The sequence below is a fragment of the Lactuca virosa genome, chromosome 6 (genome assembly GCF_052849685.1).
Source record: "Lactuca virosa cultivar CGN04683 chromosome 6, Lactuca_virosa_CGN04683_v6, whole genome shotgun sequence".
Taxonomy (NCBI): Eukaryota; Viridiplantae; Streptophyta; class Magnoliopsida; order Asterales; family Asteraceae; genus Lactuca; species Lactuca virosa.
In genome coordinates, this window is record NC_136431.1 from 42,545,669 (window position 1) to 42,564,176 (window position 18,508).

An 18,508-nucleotide genomic window follows, 5' to 3' on the forward strand; every position below is an offset into this window, starting at 1 on the left:
AGAACTGTGGAACCTCAAAATGACAGGCTCTGACCTTGCAACTTATACCGCCCGATTCTGTGACCTAGCACTCCTTTGTCCCGCTATGGTCACCCCGGAAGACAAAAAGTTGGAGCGATACCTCTGGGGATTGTCCTCCGAAATTCAAGATAGCGTGTTGGCCTCAAGACCAACTACCTTTGAGGGTGCCAAGGAATTAGCACAACAACTCATCGACCATCGTGCCAGCCATGACACGGCGACAACCACCCCGGATCAAGCAAGAGGAGGAAACAACAAAAGGAAGTTCGGGGACAACAAAAAGGACCAACCAACCCAGGACTTCACTAAGAAGCAACAGAGTGTTGCTGTTCATGCTGCCACAACCCACGCCACGCCAGCACCCATAAATCGATACGCTGGAACCCTTCCGAAATGCAACGAGTGTAACTTCCATCACACTGGGGCTTGCCGAGAGATGCATTGCAAAAATTGCAACAGAAAGGGGCATACTATCCGTTTCTGTAAGGCACCAGCACGACCCATCAACCAGGTCCCTGGCACTGGAGTTAGCCCATCCTGTTACCAGTGCGGCGAAACGGGACACTTTAAAAGGGACTGCCCAAGTGCACGAAATGCCGGTGATGGTGGAAGGGTGCTCGCGATCACTGCCGGAGAGACCACCCTGGAACCGCCCATAAATATCAGTACGTGTTTCAGACATCGACGTTTAATTTTTTTTTTACTAAATCTAGCATCGAATAAAGTATACCAACCATAAAACTTGAGAACACAACAAAACCCAAATAAGTCTTACCTCCTATATAAAAACGCCGGGTTTTTACCAGTGAATCTATGATGGCTGGTGTAAACATTATGGTCATATATCATTAAGATTCTACGGACTTAGAATGTATGATTCTGCCTCATTTCCTGTTCCTTGTTTGGTTGTGGGCTTAAGGCGGGGTCACCCATCCGAATGCCCTTGCAATCTTAATGATATACGACTAGTTTACACCAAGCGATTATAAAAGAACTGGTAGGACTTATAATGCAAATTTCGTCACAAATTGTTGAAACATTCGTAATGCTGGAACTCGCTAACTACATTATAAAATATTCATAGTGGTAATACCAAGTATAAAGCGGAGAGCATAAAGGTACACGTAAAATAAACTATCATTCCAAAACAATAACTCCTTTAAATCGACTCAGCTCAAGTTACAATAAGAAATTCCAAGGTCGTCACTTAACATCAAGCAGGTTGTTCCCCACCATATCAATTCCTTATACTACGAAAAGTTCCCCCATATTTCCTCCAAATTCTTGAAGTCCCAGTCGAAACGCTAATTTCGGGACGAAATTCCTTCTAACGGGGGGATGATGTGACAACCGTCAACTTTTGGCCAAGTCAAAGTCAACTAAAGTCAACAAGTCAAACTGGTCAACTCATCTAACCCTTGTACATTAGGGTTTCCATTATGTTTCTTATTGAACAACTCGCAATCTTAATACAAAGTATCACTTAGAGTTTTCATGTGTTCGGAAATTCTAAACCCTAATCAGGGCAACTGATGAAACTACTCGATAAAACATTATTCCTTAACCCTCAGGGGCATATAACAATCATAACGAGACTTAACGGGATGTACAAACCTTGCGTTGTGAAGCCAAACACTCAAAAAGGTCACAAAAGAAGTCTCTCCCAATCTCTTTCACTCTAACTCTCACAAAACTCTCTAAGTAGGAGAAATCGCTACAAGTGTGTGTAATCTCTCCCAAATCTCTCCAAGTATGTGAAATCTCTCCCAAATCTCTCTCTGTATGAGAAATCTCTCCAAGAATGTCAAATCTCTCCCAAATCTCTCTAAGTATGCCAAATCTCTCCAAGTATGACAAATCTCTCCCAAATCTCTCTCAAAATCTCTCTCAACTTTTTATAATCACTCGGGGGATCCCGACCCTCGAATTTGACGAAAACAGCTCGAAAACGGAAGTCTACGCGAAAAATAGCCTGAAGGAGCCGAAACTCCTCTTAGGAACTGAAACTCCTCTTAGGAGCCGAACCTCTTAGGAGCCGAACCTCTTAGAGCCGAACCTCCTGAGAACCGAAACCCTCTCAACCGAAATGGACCGAGCGGTCGGTCTATTTCGGTCCCCTGACTAATCAGAACCGAGACCTGACTTTCGGCTCTACCCTTCTCACCTTCGGTCCGAAGACCTGACCTTCGGTCCGAGGACTTGACCTTCGGTTCCGAGATGCGAGCCTGGACCGAACCTCGCAGATAGCCACCGAGACCGAGCCTCGCCTTCTGTTCCTTCTCTTCGCACCTTCGGTTCCTCTTCCCCTTCTCTCGGTTCCTCTACAGCGACCGAACCCTCCTCTCGGCTCCAACCTACTTTCAGTTCTAAGCTCCTAAGGAGCCGAGCCTTCGCATTCTCGGCCTGAACTTCGGATTTTCGCCTATTCTTCCCGGTTTTTGACCATTTTCACGTATTAAGCCCGTTTTTCGAGATTTTAACGCGGGATTTTCACCCAAACTCGTATTTTAACATAATAAACCCCAAATATTCATATTTTAAGTATATTTTGAGGAAAATCCTTGCCTAAGAATAAAATCTAGTAGGTAAGATTTATGGGTGGAGTGTTGACTTATCCTTTAAACAAGGACACAAGCAACCTCCCCATACCTTCATAGTACAACCCCTAGTCACTATTCACCCATACCTAGTCAATCATTGTCCTTTTCCCACTCTTTTTCAGCCATAATGTTGAACAAAAGCTGGAGATATCCTCCCCTCTCCTCCCACTTTATACACTCTTTCTTAAGAAGAACAAACACCTCTCTTCCACTTTCTCTCTCTAAAAATTCGAGATTCAAAGGCTGGTCTTGGGTTTTTCCTCCACATTTGGTAAGTGTCTTCCTCCCACACTTAGATATTCTACTATCTTTCATCCAAATCATAGATTGCTTACACAAATATCGTCATATTTGTGTTAGATCTTCAAATCTTCAAGCACCTCCCAAGTGTTCTTGAGTTGAGCACTTCTTTTCTCCATCATCCATCTACTGAAATCACTCAAGGTGAGTTCATACCCCTATCGTTTCATGTTTTTCTTAAGTTTTAAGGGGGGGAATACAAGTTAAAACACCAAGAACTCAACTAAACTCATTTAACAGCCTTCATCAGAAAAGTTCAACTCCATTCACGGACTGTTTTGGTCAACTTAAACATTTTAGTTTTCAAAACTGTATTAGGTGCAAATAGTTCAGGTTCATACCTTTAAAATGACTACTTGCACATCACCATACGATTGTTTTACGATTTATGGTGATTTTTACAAAACTGCATATCATTTCAAAAACGAATTCGGACCAGTCTGTGAATATGAACATTTTAACACACGTTAAAGACTTCCAAAAATCATAATAAAAATTATGAACAAACTAGACACATTTTATGAACTCTCAGAATTTACGGATTCAGTTTTCGACTTCGTATGATTTTTCTATGATTTTTATAAAACAGTGCAGAACGGTTAAAAACTAGTTAACAGCTTATAACTTTCATAACACTTTGTATTATGTTGAGCAAAGTGTATAAAAATAAGTTCTAAATATTGAATGTATTTTCTTGTTAGTTTATCATCATAAACTGAAATTTAGTCATTCATGATAAGGTTTACTCATTCATTTCGAATACTTATAATAAACTTCAATAAGCATAGTTTATGGATTTTTACTACATGAAAAAGGTTTTACGCTCAAAACAAATGGGTTTTTCATATCTTTACGTAATAAAATATAATAGTAATAGTTTAAGGATTTCATATCACTAATTTATTCAGAAAAGGTGATTTTACTTCCTTCATGGAAGAGGTTTTAATATCAAACTGTGTGTAAACTAGTTAACTTAGGATGTGAGGCAATTCTCTCCCCGTACGTTCGAGTACGGGATCCCAATTCATGTAAGTTATAACTAGAGTCTCTTGTAGGGAGAGCGTGATAATTGTGTATAGATCTATATTGGGTTTGACACCCCACACCTTGCTGTTAGCTACAGTGGGACCTGTAGGTCTACGGGTGACAAGAGTCATAGTATCTTAACGTCTGAAAAACGTTGTGCAGGTTATTTCTCGTCATAGTATGGTTATAGCGACTCACATAGGTAGTTAACAATCATTCAAGTTTACATGGAAAATTCTACTTTGAAAAAAAAAGGGTTTTACTTCTAAAACTAAACGAGTCTATGTCGATTTAAACTTGCAAAAATTACTTTAAGTATGGGAAAATACTTGTTCATTTTCAGTCCTGGGATTTAGGACTACCTAACTTAAAAAAGGGTTTTATGCCGATTTAGAACCACTTTTATATCTTTAAGTATGGAAAATACTTGTTTATTTCCGGTCCTAGGATTTAGGACCACATAACTTTATAAGGAAAATATAGGATTTTCTTTGGAATCATATCTCTGTTAAAACTATATTTCATCTAGAATTGTTAGACTTCAGCTATAATTGCTAAGTGTATATGCTAGAGTTATATAAGAATCTAGTCATAATCGACTTAGAATTGATGGGCCCGCCTTACTTCCTGTTCCTTGTTTGGTTGTGGACCTAGGGCAGACCCATTATATTCGACGGTTTATTTAACTTAAATTTTATATAACTTATATACACTGGGCGATTATAGAAGGAAATCTATGGGCCTTTCTAGGGTTCATTATCGCATAACATAGAAGCATTCATTTCACTTAATAAAGAAAATATTGGATTTTCTGGAAACATGCTTTGTCGCTTTTACAAGGAAAACGGTTTCTTTCTCAAACAAACTCTTATGAACTCGCCAACTTAATTGTTGACACTTTTTCAAAACTACTTGTATTCTCAGGAAATCAGTGAAACAGGAAAACCAACAGCATTTTGAGGATGGGACGATAAATCGTTAAACGTTTCATTTTGTCATCATAATGTAATTGATTTTGAAACATGTAAACTTATTCCATGGTGTAATTTTTCAATTATATTTATGATGGTTGTATTTACTTTGAGCACTATTATATTCGTTGTTGTGATACTATACATGAAGTCCTCCACCCCCGGACGTTTCCGCCATCCTTGGTTTGGGGGTGTGACAATGTATAATAGAGAAAACATAGATCCAAGGTATTTAGGGTTGGATGTACACCATAGGAGTGTTAGAATGCTCAAAACCCTTCACCTAATTGGTACGATGCCTTGGCAACTAGGGCCGCACTGGGGACTAAATCAATCTTGAACTTAACCGGCCTCTCAGGAGGCACACCAGGCAATTCCTCCGAGAACACATCTGGAAACTCCCTGACTACCGGCACATCTGAAACCGAAACCTCCTTCCCGACCTGAGTGTCAACCACATACGCAAAATAACCCATACACCAATGCTGAAGATACTGGCGTGCCGTGGCTACAGAACAAAAAGCTGATCCAATCCTGGTACCCTCTCCATCAATAATCAATTCTCCCCCACTTGGGGTTCGAACTACCACTCGCTAACCCTTGCAATCAATCACCGCACCAAACCTCCCTACCATCACACATACATACCCCATGGGGATAAGGATCATATCAATCAGGTAAGACAATTCAAAAATCTCCATAACACAACCCCGATAAATGCTCGATGCAGAAATCTTGTGTTCGTTGGCGATAGAAACCCGCAACGGACACTCCAACTCTCCAAGAGTCATATTAAAACTCATACTGAAAGACTGAGACACAAAAGACCGACTCGCACCCGAGTCAAAAAGCAAAAGAGTAGGCAGGGAGTTCACTAAGAAGGTACCTAGCAGAATCATAAACATAAGCATACCATAAAATAACTGATAGAATAATAAATGAAAACATAGCAGTAACGACGTTTGGCGCCGCCCTGGCCTCCTCCGCTATGAGCTGGAAAGCACGACCTTGAGCACTTGGGGATTCTGCCCTGCCCTGGCGTCCATCCGTGATCCTTAAATTAGCTGGTGTTGGAGCCTGCGTCGGTCACACATCAAGCAATGGACAACTGACCTTCACATCGCCAACCTGCTCACAGTGATAACAAATCCTGGTGCTCGCCAGCGGGGTCTGCTGACGATAATCCCTAGCAATATGGCCCTCCCTTTGTCACAACTAGGAATTCTAATGCTTTTGTAAACATTAACAATGATAACATTTGTGACTAAAACTTGAAAGTATGCATGACGTTTATTCAATAACACCAAAGTTCCATCAATCACTCTATGCAAACACTTCAAATAGTCAACAAAAGATTGGAAACCCTAAAAAAAATCCTGGTTTAAGTCCATTATGGACTAGGATTTCCTTATTGGGCCTAATGGACCAATAAGTCTCCAATTTGACTAGTTTGGGCTTAGAACTCTTAATTGGGATCTAATTCAACCCACCTTCATAAGAATGGACATTTTGGGCCATATTGGGCCTAAAATGGAAGTAAACTACTCCAATAAGCCTTATTGGGCCATAACTAGCCTAATTAACCTTGTTGGGCCATAACTAATCTAATTAGCCTTAATGGGCCACAAACCTAATCTTTTATGCTAATTGGGCCGTAAACCACCCTAAGGGCCCAATGGGCCGAAAACTCCTTTATGGACCTCATGATTTCAAGTAAGGATCAAGAATTGGGCCAAAATGAATCCTCTTCCCTTCTCAATGCAAATCTCGGCCCATTTAAAAAGAAAGAAAAGATTAGAAGAAGAATTAAGAGAAAATGGATTAAGGAGAAAAATTGTGAGCATGCCACCTCCTTATTGCATGGTGGACATCCATGCAATGTCACCTCACCCTCTCTCTCTTCTCCTTCTTCTACTCTCGGCCGAGAGCATTAACACACACACACACACACACTTAATTCACTTCCAAATACTTCCAAATCCTCTCAAGAACACCTTCATTCTTCCATCAAAATTTCGAGATTTGCAAGCATTCCAAGAAGGTTCTTCACTCATATCACAAATCATTGGTAAGTTTTTACTTAGATCCATGGATAAACTTCTATATATTATAAAAAATCTTCTCTTAATTCATTCAAATTCATGATCATGCTTCTTAGAACCCATCTAAGCCCAAAGATTTTTCAAAAAGCTTGCTAAGGCCGAGAATCACCTCAACCCCTTCCATTTCTTCTTCAAAACCGTGAGCAACAAAGCAAGGTGAGTTCATACCCCCTTGTTTTCGGTTTTTACTTGTTTTTGGGGGAGAATACAAGTACTATGTGTTGATCTATATGTGTATGCTTGTTATATGTGATTTCTTTGGTTTATGTTGTGAAAATATGATGTTATTTGCTAAATCTTGAAATCTATGGCTAAAGTGTGAAGACTACATAAACAAAGTACATAATAAACAATTTACTTCAAAGATCTAAGGATCTTTAGGCTTAAGAAGTGAAAACAAAGTCAAAGACCTTTTAAGTGTCATTTTTGCAAAAATAATCAAAGTTTGGGTAAAATATGTAATTTTCGGTTTTATAAGGACAAAATGGTATTATTTACATAGAAACCTAACTTTTAAGAAAATAACACTTTTCTAGGGGTCAAAAACATAAATTTTAGCTTATTGGGCTTTAATTTGGGCCTCACGAGTTTTTGGGCCCAAAGTTGCGAAAAAAATGAAATGTTGAGGGGCTGAATTGGAAAACTTAACAAACGAAGAGTCTAAAACATGTATAAACTATTTTTAGGGGCTGAAAATGACTTTGATGCAAAAAAAAATTGGACTAAAAATGCAAAGTTTTTGATTTTGGGGTCAAAATTGTAAAACTTAGGGAATTTGAGCCAAAAGTGTAAAATTTTTACAAGTAAGGGCTGGAAATGACAAATACAATATTTTTGGGCTGAAATTAGTATTTAAATAAAGTTTTGGTCTAAAATGTCAAGAAAAACGGTTTAAGGAACAAAAATGTCAATTTTCATAAAAGGGGACTAAAAGTGCCATTTTTATAGAATAAGGGGCTGAAATGGTCAAACTAAATGTTTTTGGGCCAAGTAGACAAATATTAAATTATTGGGCTAAAAATATTAAGTTTATAACGCATGGTTTTAAATATATATATATATATATATATATATATATATATATATATATATACACGTATAACCAAGCTTCGTGATAAATCAAACGTCAAAACATTTTAACACTTCGAATAAACATCTCACTTACAACAAACAGCTACATTACGAACTTAAGATCAATAAATTATAAATGATTCAATGGTTGGGCTCAAATATCTTCTATTCGTGCTATTGGGCCTTTATGGCCCAATATCATGATTATTGGGCCCAATATAATCACACATGTTTATTGGGCTTCCGGTGACCCAATTACATACCTAGTGGGCCTTTATTAGCTTTAACATACTATTGGACCTTAATGGTCCACTCGTATTGCTAATAAGACCTTAAACCTTTATAATATGCTTAATGGGCTATAACGTGTCCGTAGCATACTCGACAGCCTGTAATAACATACAAAGTTAGTGGGCCTCCGTAGTCCCCTTCTCTTCGTCTGTTAGGCTTACCTTTATTCAAGTAAACATAAGTCGGGACGTGGAACAATGTTATACAATTTATTTTGGATTAGTGAGAAATAACGGGCGACACCAATAAGTGTCGGTCGTAGTTTGTAGTTATAATCAAAGTCTCCTGGAGGGAAAGCGAGAGTTTGTGTATAGATCTATACGGGGGTGACTCCCCCACACCTAAGCTGTTCGATACAGTTAGACTCGGCTAGTCTAGGATGACAAAATCTTAATTCAATACCGGCATTCACTAGAATGCCAAGACAGGCGAATTCGTTATTATTATGCATGGTTATAACGACTCACATAGAGATCCATTACCATCTAAGTAATCATTGGGAAATCATGTTCATGTGCTATGACGATACAATAATACAAAACTATCATACTATTTATATCGGAAAACATCGGGTTTTCCGGGGGAACAACATTATTCACTTTTACTTACAACAACTATGATACAAGAAACTATTATGAAAAACATTTCACCTTTGCATGTTTTGAGATCATTCACACGTATACATATGGATCATCACACCTTTTTCGTAAACAATTTCTGTTTCAGAAAATATCGGATTTTCTGTGTTTTACAAGCAATACAAAACATTTTCATATCAAACCTGCTTATGAACTCACCAACATTATATATGTTGACCGTTTTCAAAATAACTTGTATTCTCAGGTAACCGTTAGAATGAAGAATTATCAAGCATGTGTCTGAATGTCTTTTGTGTGATGTCATTTGATAAAAAATTTATTTTTGGGATTATGTAATGTAAACAATGTACTGGATGTGAACATTGGCGGTTGTAATGTATTAATGCATGGTGATGTTTATGTTATGTTTCATGTATATTCATTGTCATGATATTTCAATTTAAGTCACACGAGCCCTCGGACGTTTCCGCCGTCTGGTTCGGGGGTGTGACACCCTTCCACATTTACGGCACCCAAAAGAAGATCGACAAGCACCCTCATGAACCTTGTCGCACTTCCCACAAGTATGGCCCCTCTGTCCCCCAGATCGCGAATCAGAGGGCCTGAACGACTTCTCTACCGGCTGTGACTGAATGGGAGCTTGTTGCTGCTCCCTCTTCCAGATCTCCATTTCGATCTTTTGCCCCCTCGCGACATCCTGAAGCTCGGAGAGGGTACCGTAACACTGGGTGGACACGAAGTACCGAATATCCATCTTGAGCATGCTCAAGTACCGAGTCACCTGAGCCTGCTCCAAAGCAGCAAACTCAGGGCAGAAAAGATCACTCTCTGTGAACATCTTGGTGATCTCCGTTACCGTCTTAGTCGTCTATCTCAGATCCAGGTACTCCTGTGCCAATCTCTCCCTCTCCACCAGGGGAACATTTCTCGTACGGAACATCTCCGAAAACTGCTCCAGAGTAACAGCAGCCCTCTGCTCAGCAGTATAAGAACCGGTCACCAATATCCACTAATCCTTTGCCCCTAACCGGAGAAAGTTCAGGGCGCACTTGACCTTCTGGTTATCAGGGCAAGAACATGTTAAGAAACAACCCTCGACACCAGACAACCACCTCATCGCCACAATCGAGTCCTTGACCCCATCAAATTCCAGAGGCTTCGTGTTGTCGAAGTCCCGATACTAGAATGATCTCTCCCCTTGAATCCCGCAGCAGCAACAACCGCGGTAGCTGCAGCAGGAACAACCTCAATCAGTGCATCATAGCGATCATCAAATAGCTCAACGTACATGATAAAACCATGCGTTTCATTTAAAGGCTAAATGGAACAACTTTGAAAACAATTCTCATACAAAAGTGTAACATCCCGTTTAAAATAAAGTAATTAAATAATAAACCCGGAACCCCAAGTTGTAATTATTATTATTATTTTATATTATTGTAACCAAAATCAAATAATAATTAGTGGGGTGTTGGTTTCGGGGAGTCAAATGACAAGATTTGAATATTCGGAGCACTCCGGATCAGTAGACCCCCCTACTAGTGCTACATTCTCTTATGCTTACCATGTTATGTACTACCGACTCCATGTTTAAGTGATTACACTACTCATAGAGTCGTTATGCTGCCGAACTTTGTACCCTTATGTATGCTCTTTCGGGCAAATTTCATGTATCAAAGTACGGATATTATTAGTGGAAAATATTATGTGTTTTATCGTGATGTTGTTATCTGCTATGTGTTTTACATTTTTATTGTTTGGTGTAAATATATGGAATCACTTTGATGCTCAATCGATTCACGAAATTCCCAACTTAAATACAATACGTACTCAACATCTTTCTGTTCCGTAACAGCAAGATGTCGCAAAGACCAAACCGTGGAAACAATCAACCACAGAGACCACCAGAAATCAAATCAGTTGCATTTCAAGCAGCTATATCTGCTGCAGTCACAGCAACACTGGCGCAGATCCACAATGGGAACAATGGTGGAGGCAACGGGCAGGGGGCCGGAAGTTCAAACAACGGGATGAACCAAGGACCTACCAAGACATGCTCTTACAAAGATTTCACCAACGCCAAACCACAGACCTTTAATGGCACAGGGGGAATGATAACCCTGAAGAGATGGATTGAAAAGGTGGAATCGGTGTTCGAGATATGCGGATGCCCTGAAGAAGTCAAGGTGAAGTTTGCAGCATGTACATTTGTTGATCAAGCTCTCACCTGGTGGAATGGACATGTGGAGGCTATGACTCTTCCGGCGGCTAATGCGATGCCATGGACGGAATTGAAGAAAATGCTGATGGATGAATACTGCCCGCGTGGCGAGGTTCAGAAAATAGAGCAAGAGTTATGGAATCTCACTGTCCGAAACTCCGACATCGATGCCTACATATCAAGGTTTAGCGAACTGTCTCTGTTGTGCCCTGGCATGATTACATCAGAAGGGAAGAAAATCGAACGATTCATTTGGGGATTAACTCCCCTAATTCAAGGAAACGTGATAGCCGCAAATCCTGAAACCTTCGACAGTGCCAAGAGGCTGGCCAAAAAGTTGTACGACCACAACAATAAGAAGGGCGAGAAAGCAGGGAAAACTGAAAGCAAGAAGGAGAGTGATAACAAGAAAGGAAAGAATAACAAGAGGAAGGGACGACAAGGCTCAGAGTCGTCAAAGAAACAACAAACAATAACAGTTCATGCTGCAACCACCCAAGTTCCCTCCACACCACATGCTCCAGCCTCATCCACCCCAAGTGCCCCCAAACAGTATTCCGGAAATCTCCCAAAGTGCAACAAGTGCAATCTCCATCACAATGGTGAATGTAGGGAGATGCAATGTACCAGTTGCAACCGAAAGGGTCACAAGGCAAAATACTGTAGGACCTATCCTCCCCAGAACCAGCAACAAGGAAACAACAACAACAACCACAACAACAACAACAACACCAACAACAACAACGGCAACAACGCTGGGGCTAGCCACACCTTTTATGGATGTGGAAGGACTGTGCATTTCCGTCGAAACTGCCCCAATGTCAACAACCAAGGGAATGGAGGAGCAGGGAGAGTGCTGACCATGGGTCAAGGAGAAGCGGTTCAGGATCCCGCTATTGTCACTGGTACGTTTCTCCTTAACAACTCATATGCATGCATCCTTTTTGATACCGGGGCAGAACAGAGTTTTGTGAGTAATAAGTTCAAACATTTGCTAAAACAAGAACCCCAGAAGCTTAATGAAACCTTTACGATGGAAATGGCTAATGGGAAAACAGAATCAACTGGGGAAATCTACGTAGGATGTTCCCTAACCTTAAATCACCACACATTTCAAATAAACTTGATGCCTGTAACTATTAGGAGTTTTGATGTGATTATCGGCATTGATTGATTGAGCCCCCATCATGCCGAAATTATGTGTCGCGAGAAGGCCGTTCGCCTTCATCTCCCTAACCACAAAACCCTAATTATATACGGAGACAAAGCCAGTACGAACCTTCGTCTTATCTCATGTATTAAGGCACAGAAGTGTCTACAAAAGAAGGACTTTGCGTTTCTGGCTCACATTGTGGATAAATCCAAGGAAGAGATCAATATTCGAGACATCCCAGTGGCTTGCGATTTCCCTGACATCTTTCCTGAAGATCTTCCGGGGATACCCCCAGAAAGACAAGTTGAGCTCCAAATCGACCTTGTGCCAGGAGCTACACCCATCGCCAAATCACCCAATAGGTTGGCTCCTGCGGAGATGCAAGAACTGTCAAGCCAACTCAGCGAACTCTTGAGCAAAGGATTCATCCGACCTAACTTCTCACCCTGGGGAGCTCCAGTCCTTTTTGTTAATAAGAAGGACGGATCCTTTAGGATGTGTATCGATTATAGAGAACTGAATAAGCTCACTATCAATAATCGCTACCCACTTCCACGAATCGACGATCTATTCGACCAGCTTCAGGGAGCAAAATTACTTCTCTAAGATAGATCTGCGATCCGGCTACCACCAACTCAAGGTCTGGGAAGAGGATATACCCAAGACCTCTTTCCAAACTCGCTATGGACATTATGAATTTGTTGTAATGCCCTTCGGTCTAACGAATGCCCCTGCCGCATTTATGGACCTGATGAATCGCGTTTGCCGACCATTCCTTGACAACTTTGTAATCGTTTTCATCGACGATATCCTGGTCTATTCTCGAAGCGAAGAGGAACATAGTCGACATCTCCGACAAATCCTGAAAACCCTGCGAGCTGAAAAGTTGTACGCAAAACTATCTAAGTGTGAGTTCTGGGTCTGTAGCGTAAACTTTTTAGGGCATGTTGTCAGCCAAGAAGGGATACATGTAGACCCTTCTAAGATCAAATCCATTGAAGGATGGGCAGTCCCAACGACACCCACATAAATTCGTCAATTCCTGGGTCTCGCAGGCTATTACAGAAGATTCATTCAGAACTTCTCCAGAACAGCCAAGCCACTTACCATGCTTACACAAAAAGGCGTACCATTTGAATGGACAGAAAAGCAGGAGGTTGCCTTCCGAACTCTGAAACGAGCTCTCTGTAGTGCGTCAGTACTATCATTACCAGAGGGAACTGAGGACTTCGTAGTTTACTGCGATGCTTCGAATCAGGGTTTAGGCTGTGTACTCATGCAACGTGGGAAGGTGATAACTTATGCATCCCGGCAACTAAAGACACATGAGGTGAATTATACCACCCATGATCTCGAATTGGGAGCTGTGGTCTTTGCTTTGAAGATTTGGAGGCACTACATTTATGGTACGAAGTGCACCATTTTCACTGACCACAAGAGCCTCCAATACATTTTAAATCAAAAGGAGTTAAACATGAGGCAGCGAAGATGGGTTGAGCTGCTAAATGATTATGAGTGCGAAATCAAGTACCACCCAGGCAAGGCTAACGTGGTAGCTGATGCCTTGAGTCGGAAAGAATACTCAAATCATCGTGTGAAAACTCTTTCAATAACCATTCAATCCCACCTGTTCTCGCAAATCAAAGAAGCCCAGTCTGATGCCATGAAGACAGAAAACATAACTAGCGAAGCGTTACGTGGAATGGAAAAGAACTTCGAAGTCAAGGAGGAAGGAACATATTATTTCATGAACCAAATTTGGGTCCCTAAACTTGGGGGATTCAGAGAGGTAGTCATGAATGAGGCTCATAAGACACGATACTCCATCCATCCGAGTTCAGATAAGATGTACCTGGATATCAAGCAATATTATTGGTGGCCTAACATGAAGGCAAAGATTGCCACTTACGTTAGCAAGTGCCTCACTTGTGCTAAAGTGAAGGCAGAGTATCAAAAGCCCTCGGGACTATTACAACAGCCGGTAATACCCGAGTGGAAATGGGAAAGGATTACCATGGACTTTGTGACCAAATTACCCAAGACAACTGATGGAATGGATGCCATATGGGTAATAGTTGATAGGTTGACAAAATCCGCCCATTTCCTGCCAATAAAGGAGACATACAAGATGGAGCGACTGACAAGAATCTACATCAAGGAAATTGTGAGACTCCATGGAGTGCCAATATCTATTATCTCAGATCGGGATAGTAGGTTCACTTCACGCTTTTGGCAAACACTTCAAAAGGCTATGGGAACACAACTCTATATGAGCACTGCTTACCACCCACAAACGGATGGTCAAAGTGAGCGAACCATTCAAACGATTGAGGATATGCTTCGAGCATGTGTGATAGACTTCAGAAGGTCGTGGGATACCCACTTACCTTTAATTGAGTTTTCATACAACAACAGTTATCACATAAGCATCAAAGTTGCTCCTTTTGAAGCATTATATGGGCGTAAATGTAGATCACCGTTATGTTGGGCTGAGGTAGGTGACACTCAGCTAGCAATGAGGACAGACACCAAACGATGCATTAACAGGACCGAAAATCATACGTGAGACGACAGAGAAGATAGTTCAAATCAGAGCTCGACTACAAGCATCACGAGACCGACAGAAGAGTTATGCTGATAAACGATGAACGCCCTTGGAATTTCAAGTCGGGGATCGGGTGTTGCTAAAGGTCTCACCCTGGAAAGGGGTGATTCGTTTCGGAAAACGGGGAAAACTAAACCCACGGTACATTGGGCCATTCGAGATTCTTGCCCGAATCGGTCCAGTGGCCTATAGGTTGTAGCTACCTGGTGAGCTCAGCAGTGTACACCCCGTGTTCCATGTTTCCAATTTGAAGAAGTGCTTATCCAACGAAACTCTTGTCATCCCATTGGAAGAAATCGAAATCAACGAGAATCTCCTGTTCATCGAGGAACCAGTTGAAATCATGGACAGGGAAGTGAAGCGTACTAAGCAAAGTCGCATTCCGATTGTGAAAGTTCGGTGGAACGCAAAGCGTGGACCGGAATTCACATGGGAACGCGAAGACCAGATGAAGCAAAAGTATCCTCACCTATTCTTGCATTCTCAAATCTAGCTTCAAAAAGAATTTCGGGACGAAATTCCTTCTAACGGGGGGATGATGTCACAACTAGGAATTCTAATGCTTTTGTAAACAGTAACAATGATAACATTTGTGACTAAAACTTGAAAGTATGCATGATGTTTATTCTATAACACCAAAGTTCCATCAATCACTCTATGCAAACACTTCAAATAGTCAACAAAAGATTGGAAACCCTAAAACAAAATCCCGGTTTAAGTCCATTATGGACTAGGATTTCCTTATTGGGCCTAATGGACCAATAAGTCTCCAATTTGACTAGTTTGGGCTTAGAACTCTTAATTGGGCTCTAATTCAACCCACCTTCATAAGAATGGATATTTTGGGCCATATTGGGCCTAAAATGGAAGTAAACTACTCCAATAAGCCTTATTGGGCCATAACTAGCCTAATTAACCTTGTTGGGCCATAACTAATCTAATTAGCCCTAATGGGTCACAAACCTAATCTTTTATGCTAATTGGGCCGTAAACCACCCTAAGGGCCCAATGGGCCGAAAACTCTTTTATGGACCTCATGATTTCAAGTAAGGATCAAGAATTGGGCCAAAATGAATCCTCTTCCCTTCTCAATGCAAATCTCGACCCATTTAAAAAGAAAGAAAAGATTAGAAGAAGAATTAATAGAAAATGGATTAAGGAGAAAAATTGTGAGCATGCCACCTCCTTATTGCATTGTGGACATCCATGCAATGTTACCTCACCCTCTCTCTCTCTTCTCCTTCTTCTATTCTCGGCCGAGAGCATCAACACACACACACACTTAATTCACTTCCAAATACTTCCAAATCCTCTCAAGAACACCTTCATTCTTCCATCAAAATTTCGAGATTTGCAATCATTCCAAGAAGGTTCTTCACTCATATCACAAATCCTTGGTAAGTTTTTACTTAGATCCATGGATAAACTTCTATATCTTATCAAAAATCTTCTCTTAATTCATTCAAATTCATGATCATGCTTCTTAGAACCCATCTAAGCCCAAAGATTTCTCAAAAAGCTTGCTAAGGCCGATAATCACCTCAACCCCTTCCATTTCTTCTTCAAAACCGTGAGTAACAAAGCAAGGTGAGTTCATACCCCCTTTTTTCGGTTTTTACTTGTTTTTGGGGAAGAATACAAGTACTATGTGTTGATCTATGTGTGTATGCTTGTTATATGTGATTTCTTTGGTTTATGTTGTGAAAATATGATGTTATTTGCTAAATCTTGAAATCTATGGCTAAAGTGTGAAGAATACATAAACAAAGTACATAATAAATAATTTACTTCAAAGATCTAAGGATCTTTAGGCTTAAGAAGTGAAAACAAAGTCAAAGACCTTTTAAGTGTCATTTTTGTAAAAATAATCAAAGTTTGGGTAAAATATGTAACTTTCGGTTTTATAAGGACAAAATGGTATTATTTACATAGAAACCTAACTTTTATGAAAATAACACTTTTCTAGGGGTCAAAAACATAAATGTTAGCTTATTGGGCTTTAATTTGGGCCTCACGAGTTTTTGGGCCCAAAGTTGCGAAAAAAATGAAATGTTGAGGGGCTGAATTGGAAAACTTAACAAACGAAGAGTCTAAAACATGAATAAACTATTTTTAGGGGCTGAAAATGACTTTGATGCAAAAAAAAATTGGACTAAAATTGCAAAGTTTTTGATTTTGGGGTCAAAATTGTAAAACTTACGGAATTTGAGCCAAAAGTGTAAACTTTTTACAAGTAAGGGCTAGAAATGACCAATACAATATTTTTGGGCTGAAATTATTATTTAAATAAAGTTTGGGTCTAAAATGTCAAGAAAAACGGTTTAAGGACCAAAAATGTCATTTTTCATAAAAGGGGACTAAAAGTGCCATTTTTATAGATTAAGGGGCTGAAATGGTCAAACATTAAATTATTGGGCTAAAAATATTAAGTTTATAACGCATGGTTTTAAATAAATAATATATATATATATATATATATATATATATATATATATATATATATATATATATATATATATATATATATAACCAAGTTTCGTTATAAATCAAACGTCAAAACATTTTAACACTTCGAATAAACATCTCACTTACAACAAACAGCTACATTACGAACTTAATATCAATAAATTATAAATGATTCAATGGTTGGGCTCAAATATCTTCTATTCGTGCTATTGGGCCTTTATGGCCCAATATCCTGATTATTGGGCCCAATATAATCACACATGTTTATTGGGCTTCCGGTGACCCAATTACATACCTAGTGGGCCTTTATTAGCTTTAACATACCATTGGACCTTAATCCACTCGTATTGCTAATAAGACCTTAAACATTTATAATATGCTTAATGGGCTATAACGTGTCCGTAGCATACTCGACAGCCTGTAATAACATACAAAGTTAGTGGGCCTCCGTAGTCCTCTTCTCTTCGTCTGTTAGGCTTACCTTTATTCAAGTAAACATAAATCGGGCCGTGGAACAATGTTATACAATTTCTTTTGGATTAGTGAGAAATAACGGGCGACACCAATAAGTGTCGGTCGTAGTCTGTAGTTATAATCAAAGTCTCCCGGAGGGAAAGCGAGAGTTTGTGTATAGATCTATACGGGGGTGACTCCGCCACACCTAAGCTGTTCGCTACAGTTAGACTCGGCCAGTCTAGGGTGACAAAATCTTAATTCAATACCGGCATTCACTAGAATGCCAAGACAGGCGAATTGGTCATTATTATGCATGGTTATAACGACTCACATAGAGATCCATTACCATCTAAGTAATCATTGGGAAATCATGTTCATGTGCTATGACGATACAATAATACAAAACTATCATACTATTTATATCGGAAAACATCGGGTTTTCCTGGGGAACAACATTATTCACTTTTACTTACAACAACTATAATACAAGAAACTATTATGAAAACCATTTCACCTTTGCATGTTTTGAAATCATTCACACGTATACTTATGGATTATCACATCTTTTTCGTAAACAATTTCTGTTTCAGAAAATATCGGATTTTCTGGGTTTTACAAGCAATACA